The sequence below is a fragment of the Penaeus monodon genome, chromosome 16 (genome assembly GCF_015228065.2).
Source record: "Penaeus monodon isolate SGIC_2016 chromosome 16, NSTDA_Pmon_1, whole genome shotgun sequence".
In the NCBI taxonomy this organism is placed as follows: domain Eukaryota; kingdom Metazoa; phylum Arthropoda; class Malacostraca; order Decapoda; family Penaeidae; genus Penaeus; species Penaeus monodon.
Window position 1 is genome coordinate 33,053,946 of NC_051401.1, and position 12,221 is coordinate 33,066,166.

The following is a 12,221-nucleotide window of genomic DNA, read 5'->3' on the forward strand; positions in this document are numbered from 1 at the left end:
ACAATGCTTGGTCCGCCCCTGAGAATTTGTCTAGTAAAGGGGACATGTTTTCGAGTTACAACAAATCTTCTGTAAACCTTGCGGGATGGGGAGTGTGAGAAAGATCCCATGGTGATGAACTTAAAAACACGTTGCCCCTTTGTCTATTGAATATGTGAGGTGTCAGATTCATAGATTGTGAGGTCACTAATCTCCCTGATAGCTAGCTGAGTTTGAACTGCCTGCGTCAGCCTTTTCTGGGGGGCGTTTGTTTTCTTCCACGTCCAGCCCATTTCAGCTAACCCTTCTCTGCAGCATTAGCAAAAGCTATGGCAGGGGCCATTCGCATTTAGCGAGGTAAAGGATTACCTTCAAGTTGCTAAATCAAATACCACCCCACCGACACTTTAACCCTTGACCAAGGACCTGTCCGTTAGGAAGACGCACACGGTAGAGTACTCTATTATTCTAGAGGACCTTGGAGACTAAGCCTGTGTATATTCACCGGCATACAAGATTCCACAGAGGCAGGAGCGGGATGGCGTCAGATTCTAGAAGAAGAACATGGATTTTTCCCGTCCTGTTTGTGATTTGCGGCGCCCATGACCAAGTGACCGTTCCTATTCCTAACCTTCGTCAGACTCTTGCAAGACATTGGTGGAAAGAAGTTAAGGTCTTTTCCAATCCATTGAATATTCTTGGCGAAAGATTTACCTTCGGTCCCCCTTGGCAGAGGGACAAGCGGCCGCCCATAAAACAACTGCATGTCCCTCGAGCGTATGGGTGGGTCACTTTCAGTTCCTATGGGTCACCGATGGGTCCAGGAACTCTCCTCTGACAATTTCAGTCATCTTATATGGCTCCTCGGTCCTGCAGGGGTTTTAATTATGATCAGGTTTGCTAAGTCTATTTTAGACGAACATTTTTGGTTTGTTCACCTTGATCAGGGACCATGAAAGCATCAGTTGCGCGTGGTGTTTTTCAGCGACTAGTCGGACGGTTTAACCAATTAAGTATATATCCTGCTAAAGTGTAATTGCTTCCGGCAGTTGCATTTAGATTTCCTCGTCATATCTGTTAGGTTTTCAGTATTGGCCCCTAATGAGGCCAAAGGTAAAAAGCTTCAGTAGTTTTTCCCCAAAAAATCTGATGCAACACAGGTAAGTCGATTTCCAGTGGTTAGCAGGTTTGTATAGATCCGTCTGAGGTGATTCCTTAAGGATTTTTTGCGGATCAGCTGCAGGACACCCGTTTGCCAACGACGGAGACCCTCCTCAAGGAAAGGAAATGTCCCCTGGTCCGCTAAGGGGGGGCGAGAGCATGTCAACGCATTTTCAGTTTACAATAATTGTCTCTTACACGCTCGCAGTTCTGTTGTGGCATTTCCTGAGGTTTGATCTGCCCCTTCATTCTACAGCGCACCGACAGACGCGTCTGAATGTTGGGCTAGGAGAGGCCGTTTTTAAATGCAGGGCACGAAGGGATATACTTGGTCCTATTGGGTTTGTGCTACGTAAGGCTCATCACGATTGCAGAAGAAAAATTACCTCGTTACCGATAGTGAAGATGTTGGCGATTTATGGGCTTCGGTTGGTACTTCGAGGATATTTATACCTGGGTACAAGGTCATAGTTCACACAGATCACATGCAGCTCACGGTCGCTATTGTAATGAGCCCGTATGAGTCGTACGGTAGTTTCCCAGTATATCCTGTGCGATTTTCGATGTGGACTTTTTGTGATATCAGGGCGTCCGCAAGATGTCGCCGCCGACCACTCTTGTCACGTGGCGCCAATCGAAAACTCGCAATCTTTGGGCAGGACGACGCTGCTGATTTCCCCCTTCATTTAGCTTGCTTCATCATCTGTTGTGAATATTGTCTTCACAGGTTCGGTCCCTTGGAACCGCTGAATAAAGAGTATTTATATGCTGCCAGCGTGCTGACAAAACCTATGGCCAGATCTTTCGGCCTTAGCCAAGGGCCACGACATTTCCCAATTTTAAAGGGATGCCGGTTAAGATTTTTTTCTTGACGACACGGGCTGGTTATTTCAGAGAATCCCAGCCGAAGCGAATTTAATGGGTCGCAGGTGTGCGGAAAGTTTTTAGTGGCCGCGTGTGTGAAGTATGCTCATGAATACCGTGAGGCAGCACATTGTGGTGTTTCACAGGCATTGCAGTTGAACCCCGTAACCATTTTATTTTCCGCGGTTATGTAACGAGGGTATTCTATTTCACGTCTGGTCTTGCAAGACGTGCCCCCTTGGTACAAGGGTCACCACAAGCGATCCCAAGCCTGCGCTTAGTTCGACATTCCGGATTTTCCCTGGCTGAAAGGTGATCACTTTTGTCTGGTTTTCACCACATCATCACGGTCCTGGCAACAAACACATTCCGAGTGTGTCGTGGACAATTTTTCTCGCTACTGCGAGTTGGTGGCGGTTCCATCAAAGCTGCGGTGCACGTAACGAAAAATTTTCATTATGTAATTTGTTGCCGTCACAGCTGTCCACAATATTTAAGGTTCGGTAACCGTCACGAGTTTGTAAATCAGGTGTTAGCCATCGCAGGCAGCAAGCAAATGTACGCAGGTGAACCGTTTACCGTTCCGCTACAGGCCTAATGGCATGTAAGAAAGTTTAAAATAGCTCCTTCCTCACCATTTTGTGTCAACTGGTGGACAACAGCAAGGAACGAATGGGACGTTTCTCCCAACTGTCCCAGATCGCCATCCAATTCTACCTATCACTCTTCTCTGGGGAATAGTCCCGCACTTTCTTCTCACGGAACAGGACAAGCCTGCCATAAAACGAACTCCTGGAGTGAGGCGAGTGCCCTTCTATTCGGACAACTATCTGAGTATTTGGTTTCCTCGGCAGCAGCGATCGTTTCAGCAAGCAAAAAGGCATTCCTGACCAGGTCTCATAACCAGAAATATTTGAGTAGCAGCCATAAAGATCGCTCGTGCGAAATCTATCGCGTCGGTTCCTTGGTATTTACTAAACTCATGCCTCATACTACTATTTGGCCTAAGCTTAGTCGGTTATTTGTGGGTCCCTACAGAGTGTGGCAGTAAAGAACGAACAAGGCAAGGCAAGTCTGTTTGCCTATCATGGTTTCATTTTTGCCGTCCTGAGCTGGCTGATCAGTATTATCAGTGCAGGAATCATGATTGTCCTCCTCATTGTCATCCTTGCTTCGATAAATCATCCTTTTTCCTCATTTACTTGCACTAGTCCTTCAAGAGTTAGCGAGTTGTAGGTATATTTGTTACCTCCCGTAGAGATTTTGTTTCTATCTCTATAATTTAGCGCGATTGCATTGCTATTACCTGCACCACGTCATTTCTAGGACGACCATTATCATTCTATTCCTTTTCTCTTATAACTGGTTATTGTGATATTTTCTTTATGCTGGTCGTGCAAGTGGTGAGTGATATCTGGCTCTCCCTTCAAGGATGCAGTCGTCCATATTCTTTGTGGCACTCATCATGGGAGGAGAATCGAATCGCCTACCGCATAATGTGAAGGACGCACCTGGGCTATGATTGATGACCTTGGAGGTTTTCCCTATAACAAGCCATGTGGAGGCCCGGTCTCACTATTGCCACTCCGCCACGCGTCCAAGCTCATGCTATAACCAAAGGGAAACAGTTTAATTTCTCTTGCGTGGACAACCTTACCATAAGCCTCCTCTTGATGCACATGACATTCGCCTATTCAATCCATAATCTTATCATCGACGATTGCAGAGTTGAATCCTTTCGTAGGGCCTTTCAATGCTACAGTAGGGGCCCAGCGGATTCAATTTAATTTTGTTGGCAATATTTCTCACGTCTTTTCGGAGTTATGTTATGACGACACTGTTACAATCTGATTCAGGAAGTATAGGAAAGCTTATTGTCTGTAGTTTCACAGTTTCGAACTCGTCCTGCTCATGTCTGTCAACAACGCTTGAGCAGAACATGGAAGTAGCTTTCTGATTTTAAGAGGCTGTGCGAGGTAAGGTCGGTCAGACTGTAGGCACAGTAAACAAGGTTTCTCATCTTACCTCATTAACTTTTAACAGTTTTTTCATATCAGAGCACAGTATACAAAATTACACAGCGATTGAATAGTTTGGCAACAGCCCTCATTCGTGCGCACGGAGAGGTGTCGCCTGTCGTGATTTCGCCCGTTGACATGGTACTTAAGTGGGTATTTTTCATTTTCTGTCAAGATTCTTTTTCCCTTTAATACAACGCACTCGGTTTTACGCTAGCCTCAGGTTTTTCCTCACTGCCTCTGGGCTGTTTGTTATTATTCCAGTGCGTCCTTCTACTATCTTTAGGGCATACCGTGTACACCCCTTCCCACACAAAGCAAACAGTTTATACTACATGGTTCACGTGCCTCACACATTTATTCTTAGAGAGTTAAGAGTCATGCTCTATCTTTCCCTTCTCTGACTTTCTTAGACTCCTGTTTGAAGCCTCCAAGGACACGTTCGTGTGCTTTTCTTTCTTCACCTTACCTTCATCTATTCCAGACTCCATCTTTGCTCGTGCTCTTGTTTTCAGATGGCCTGATTCCCCCACTCTGTTCCTTCGGGGAGGTGAGAGATCAATCTCTCGCCTTTCATGCTCAGGCCTTTCGCAGGCATCACTGATCTATTTCTATCAATCAACGGCCGCCACAATTGCTTGCGAGGAACCTTGAAAGGAACCTTTGTCACTGTGGGTTGCGTTCTCTGTCATTAAAAGTTCCGGCAATCAAGTCCTTCGCTGCAGATCCTATAGCGATTAGGCCGGTGCTCTTAACCTTGCCGACAATCAACGTCACAATCCCGGAGCTGCATCTGAGGGGCGTTAGTAAGGTTCAGGACGTGGATGTCGGGTTGATGTTAAACTTTCACATAAACTTCATTTATCCTGTTTATGTTACCTTATTAGGCATGTTGCTCCTCTTATTAGTGTTTGGCGCGTGCTATGTGAAAGCTTATCGGATGCACAGGGAGGAGGGTGGTATCAGCAGTAAGGCCATCGAGCATGCTTCCTGTGTCCCCCATATCACGGACCTATCTTTGTGCAACAGCAATGTCCATAAGCACTAAGTACTTGTATATATAGTTGCTCTTCTTACTCTATCCTTTTACTGGAACGCTTGAGGTTCAAGTAAATCCTTGCAGATTGCCTTGATCATTCCGGTATATCAACAACAACAACAACAAAAAATCGGCTTTTTGTTTAACGGCTCATAGTGCTGTAGTTTCCGCCTCCCCCCCCCCCCCACACCTGTCATATCTTTCTCTCCACCTATCTTGGCCCTTGTGTGCATGGTCTGGGTGCTATTAGCCTGGTTATTGATACCCACACCCCAGGCGAGGCTGTCCCGATGGGGCGATGAACCCCGCAGATACTTGGAGACTCAGGGATGACCATGTCAGGGACCGTCTACAGAATATGGCGCTAGGACGAGGACGTCGCATATACGGTGCCATGGACTGGACACCGGAAGAGGGACAGGAAGGAGGAGACCGAAGAGGCCGGGAGGAGGATGAAGACGTGCACCGCCGAAGGTGACGTCTACGGTGTGCCGTCAAGCATTTCTCCGGGCATGCGAGGACAGCCTTGAGGTGGAGCAGTCTGTCAGCGCCTCAAGGGCGAGGCGAGGGTAGGTGGCAGAGCGGTGTGACATCTATAAATAGTGAAATCTGCCTGAGCCGTGGTGACATCCATTAATCAAGGAGGTCAGCTAGGCAGCTGTTGACCTCCTGGGTCATGACCTCACCTTCGGCGCTAACGAAAAACGCCTGATGGGGACCGAGGGCAACAGCTGTGTCCCCACACCCTAGGCTGGAAGCAACCCAGAAATACTCGAAGGAGTCAGTCCAAGTCCGTTCCTTGAACCGCTAACACCTTCCCCTTAACCCGTAGGAGCTGACGCTGCCTCCGCCACATCTACCGCATCAAGATCCATTTTAATCTACGTGTCTGTTCCCTCAATAAAGCTGAGAAACAGGTACTGAGTTTTCCTCTGGGCCTGCCAGATAATATAGTGGTATTCTAGTATAATTCAAATTAGAAACCATTAGAGAGAGAAAGAGAGAGAGAGAGAGAGAGAGAGAGAGAGAGAGAGAGAGAGAGAGAGAGAGAGAGAAAGCAATTCATATATTTACCTTCCATGTTGGAATCAATTTGTCTCTCCATTCTTTTAAGCACTCAGGCCAGGGGCGACCTTCCAGTAGAGTAATCCCCAAGTAAAATTGTGTCTGACCTACAGGAGCAAAAAGGACTTGCTCTAGGCCAGCCTGAAAAAGTTGAAATAAGAATTAAATGTAAAAGTAGTTTTTATTATCTAGCATTTAATTAAAATGTTGAAAATACCAACAAAGAGTGTTAAGCAAGAGTGATGACTAAATAGTGATAACTATTTGTTGGCTTCTACAAGTCAGCAGAGAAAAATATAGCAGCCTCTTATTGAAAATTCTGAAATGCAACAATTTCCTTAATTCATCAGCTTCATGGGACACACATATTCTTAAATAAGATGAGCATGAACAAGAGTTGTAATATTGGCACCAATGTATCAACTGGGATTGGCACTCTGGATCTATAATAATTTCAACGCCACAACAGAATATATGTAACATCCTTGCAGCTCTCAAGAAATATACATACTAAGTGTGTGCATGCTTACATGTACGTGCACTTGTCCATATTTTGGGTGAGTGGGTGGAGTGAGACTGGTGGAAGGTGTTTACACATGATAGCACAATGAATGATTCATATCAAAGTTTGGCTTGAACATATTTGTTCCACTTTTTACTCTCTATGACTGGTTATTATTCAACATTTAACTGCAACTAGACATTTAAGAGAAATATCTATAACTAAAGATTTCAGGAATACAAAAATATAAAACTTCCTTGTATTAAAAAAAATTAACAAACCAACCATGCTTCTGCAAGATGTAAAAAAAAATAAAACCAGAACAAAAACAAGCACAGGAACAAAATTCATCTCTAACATATCTTGCTTAGTAGTTGAGTTTTCAAACAGTGGCTGTTAAAACAGGTGGTTTGTAGATCACCTACAACATATCTGTGAATATGCATATATTAGTGTATGTGGCTTTGATGGGTATAGTCAGGATTTTAGGCAGGAGGGCACCTTATTCAGCATGACTGAATTGTTTAACTTTGTATTTATCAAAACATATTTGGTGGATTATTGAATATAAAAAATATGAACTTTAAAATTTACAAATCATGCAGAGGGGAAGTAACCATGTGCCACTAAAATTCTGCCATTTATATAATTTCATATAATAAAAATAAGTATGGTTGTAATACCTAGGTATGTTATGCAATTAATCATCATCATATTTTTCAATTCTACATTACTGTCTAACATGATTCTTCAATGGTTAATGGTTAGAAGAAATAAATGTGCTAGACATCAAAGTTCATATAGCACAATGATAAAGTATTGTGGTGAAAAGGGTTGAAATGAGTTAACAATTAGGACAAGATGTTATGTGTCAAAGGTTGTAGAATGCTGTAGGACAGAATAACAGTGAAAAGATTATAAAGGGGGAGCAACTAAAATACTGTGGGGATTTGTAAAAGGAGAAGGAGTTAAAGGTATAAGGCGATCAGATCAAATGGAGAGTATATGTCTGAGGAGGGAGAGTAACACTGGAGGAGGAAAACTGCAAAAGAGAAATTATTAAACAATCAAAGAGTAATACAGGTAGAAATGGTAGTTGTAGAAGTAGAAGAATCCAGAGAGTGAGATAAGGAAACAGGGGAAGGTGGTGAAGTTTTGGGAAGAATTTCAGGAGGGGAGGGATCCAGAGAAGGATAATGTTGTGACCTAAGGGTGTCAAATGATCACACATTATCCTTGTGGAGATGCTGAGACTTCTTGAGATCAGAGGGGAGATCAGAGTGAGGTACAGTTTTGGAATAAGTAGAAAGAGAAAAATTTTGTTAGTATGCTCCTTGTCTGGCCTCATGTAGAGTGAGGCATAGTTTGAATCTGAGAACTGCTACTTCAGTTTGTATGCAGGGCAGCTCCTATCAAATACAATATGGGAACCACCACAAGGCAATTCAAACAGTCATGACCAGGTTGGGCACACAGAGCTCAGTGAGCTGTGGAGCGACAGTGTTTGGATGAGCGGCCGAAACGCCAATATTTCTGACACTGACGGGAAGGGGTTGATATGGTCAGACAGGGTAGGACACACCACCAATATAACTTCATGAGGGAGGTCATGTTTATGGAAGTTAATCTTGGCAATAGTGGTGTAGGAATTATGTTGGCCTCTGGGAGGAATAGACTGGACTGCTACTGCATCTTAGTTGATGAGACATGCGGGCAAGTCATTTTCACAGTCTGACCTGTCCTTGTCACTGACAGGACAATCAGTCAGGGAGACAGGAACAATTCCAGTATAAGTATTATGGAAGGAGTGAGGTTGGGCAGGAATATATTTGCCAGTGACATCAGTCAGGGTAGATAGTGCATGAGCTTGGGACTCAGATGTAACTGTGACAAGACATGAACAATGTGAACGACTGCAAAAGGAAACTATGCCTACTTGTTTTTGGAGACATGTTGGAAAAAGAAGGGTATTGTCAGAGTATGGGGCTGTAGGGGGAATCATAAAGAAGCGATCCCACTTGGCTGGGCCAAAAAGGGTACTCAAAAGGATTGCACAGGTGGAAGCAGTAGAAAGATGAGGGTGGGAGGAAGATGGAGTGGTATGGAAAGATGCAGTACTTTTGGGAGGACAATAAGTATGAAGAGTAGTAATAAGGGGGGTGGGGGAAGACAATAAATAAGACTGCAGTCGGAAATGGAAGTAGAGCATGTTGGGAGAGAGGAAGGGGGTGTATTTCTGGGTGGGATGATTCAAATGGTGAGAGTTTACAGCAGACATCAAGGTGGGGTATTAGTATCAGTGACCTGAACCTGTTCCCAGGGAGAGGCACGGGTTTGGGAAACAATGACACCAAATTTAGATACTAGTTAAATGAGGGGCAAACCTAATGCCCATAATATGGGTTAAAAAATCTCATTGTTGGCCATGATGAGCCTGAAATAAATGGGGAGAAAAAAAGGTCTACCCTTCGTGTCCCTATGAGGGGTAAAATGTTGATAGGTGGCTTAACAAGGGGATACCCAGCTTCTGGAAGCCTTTCATGACTGACACAAAGCATTCTCTGCATGCCTTTCAACATGGCTCACACATCAGGACAAAAGAAGAAGAGCAGGAAAAGGAAAGGGGAGAAGAAAAGACCTTGCAAAATTAGTCGAGGTGAGGGCTGAACATCCATAGGTAGGTGATCCCTTACCTTGACTCCGTCCTCCGTCTCCCATGATAACAAGAATGAGCAAGACCATGAATCTTCAATACACAGAGTTCAAGATCCAAAATAATATAATGAATGTCATAGAAGCAAAATGTACCTACTATACACATCCTCCCATTACTTTACCTTCATTAGAGCATGCTTTAAAGAGTTTCCCTTTATATGTTTACTTGCTAATTTACTCCAACATAACCTTTCGGTGCGTTACAAAACTCCAAGTAATAGCTAACGCAATGACTCTACTGGGTCATACTTTTCTCGTGTTTTATCCATTGACTGTGTGTACAAAATTGGAGTCTGGCCACAGAACTGAATATGTAACCATTCCCCGTATAATTGGGTATTTCTCTTAGCACTTTTCACTGCTCTGTTTACTATGCCATATTTTTTCGATATTTTTTAAGAAAAGTTTTTTTTTTTGTGTTTGTCAAACTTATAGCAGTCAATGTTTCACAAAATTTAATATACTAAAACAATTATTTTTTTTGGGTTACAAAAAATTCAATTATGAACCTCCACTGTATAATATTTTATAATGCACATCCACCCCTTAAACTGTATATTAAAATCAAAGGCCTTCTCCTCCCCCCTCTCCTCCTCCCCCCGCCCCCCCCCGGGCCCCCCCCCCCCTTTTTTCCCCCCCCCCCGGGGGCCCCCTCCTTTTTCCCTCCCCCCCCCCCCCCCTCCCCCCCCCCCCCCCCCCCCCCCCCCCCCCCCGCCCCCCCCCAAAAACAAAAAATAAAAAAAAAAAATAAAAAAAAATAAAAAAAAAAAAAATTTAAAAATAAAAAAATTAAAATAAAAATTTGTAATTTTTAAAATTAAAATATAAAAATATAAAAAAAATAAATTCAAAAAAAATAATTCCAAAACTATTTCAATTTATATTTATATATATATATATTATAATATATAATTTTAAAATATATAATTTATTATATTTTTAATACTACATATTAATTTTAGCAGAACTTCCTCTCAATCATCTTATGTTTTTACGTGTAAGAACATACCCCATTTTTTTTGGGGGGGGGTGTTGGTGGGTGGGGGGGGGTGGGTGGGGGGGTGGTGTGCGGTGCGTGGCGTGGGCGGGCGGGCGTGGCGTGGCGGGCGTGGGTGTGCGTGGGGGTGAAATAATTTTAAAAATAAAAAAAAAATAAGTATAAAAAAAAATATAAAAATAAACAACAAAAAACAAACAAAAAAGTTAAAAACAACTAATTAACAAACCAAAATACATAACGAAAAAATAAAAAAAATAAATTATAAAAAAAAAAAAAAAAAAAAAAACGGAAAAAAACAACATTATTGGGGAAACACAAATAACTTAAACATAAACAAAACAAAAAACAAAAAAACAAAAAACACAAACACCCAAAAAACACAACAACACAACCCAAAAAAAATAAAAAAAAAAAAAAAAAATAAAAAAAAACAATACAACCAAACACTACTTTTTAAAACCAAAAATTTAAAAAAAATAATAATAATTACATAAAATAAAAAAAAATATTAAATTTTTAACAAAACCACAAAAACATTTAAAAAAACAAAAAATAAAAAGAAATATAAAAAAAAAAATAAATAAAAATATTTAAAAGGGAATAAAATTTTTAAAAAATTTTATATCATAAAACTATAATATAATAAATAAAATATATTAATTTTATTATAATTTTTAAAAATATATATATTATATATAATAATGTATAAAAAAAAAAAATTATATTATTAAAAAAATATATTACACGATAAAAATAATTTTAAAATTTTATCATTAAATATTATTACATATAGATATATTACATACTAAAAATTTTTAAAACTATATATACAAATATATAAACATATACATATATAGAAAATCTACATATCTGTAAATTACATACAAATAACAAATTTATATAAGATAAAATATGAAAACATTTTTAAAGCATATTATACTATACAATAAACAATTTAAAAATACTATTATAAAAATATAGATACATACACATAAAAAAAACATATAACAAATAATATAAAAATATACATATAAGATATTGAAATAATAAAAAAATTTCAATACAATCAACACACACACACAAAACACACACACACATTAAAATATATAATATATATATATATATATATATATATAATATATATAATAATTTTTATAATAATTATATATATATAAAATACATATAAATATATATATAAATTATTATATTGTAATTTTTTTTTTTTTAACGGGGAGGGTTTAAGTTTGAGCCGCCGAGGTACAGCATAACTTTAATTTTGTTTTCATGTTTTGATGCTCTTTGGGGTGAACCAGGTAGGGTCCCCGTTCCCTTTTCCCTGGGATGCCGGGGGTTTTCCCTTTTTGGAATCATTCTCTCTATTTTTTCCGGGCTTGGGACCACACGACTTGGGGGTGGGTTGCCCACCCATGGGTGGTAGGCAACGAGGTGAAGTTCCTTTTCCCAAGGAAAAAACCGCCGGGCGGGGGACTCAAAACCCCAAATCAGATTGCCTCAGGGCAGTCCCTTTAGTCCGTCTCAACCACTCGGCCACCGCGGCCTACTTAAATTATAATATATATAAAATTTAAAAAAATATTATATAATATATATATATATTTTTATATATATATATATGCAATATTTATATATCTGTATATATATGTACATATATATTTATACATAAAATATAACATATATACATTATACACAATATCACATTATATACATATATAAATAAATATCATTAAACCCCTTGCCCACAGGTGGCTATACGCACATCCTGGCTGAAGGACCATCTGCCGGGGGCACGTACGCACAGCCAAGAGTATGTATGGGCATGCCAGAGTTTTTTTTTTTTTTCAGCACCGGCCAAAAAAA

General features: G+C 40.6%; 1 pseudogene; it reads right to left on the minus strand.

The window, feature by feature from the left end:
- LOC119583015 overlaps positions 1-12,221 on the minus strand; it is a 39,273-nt pseudogene that overhangs the window by 23,753 nt on the left and 3,299 nt on the right.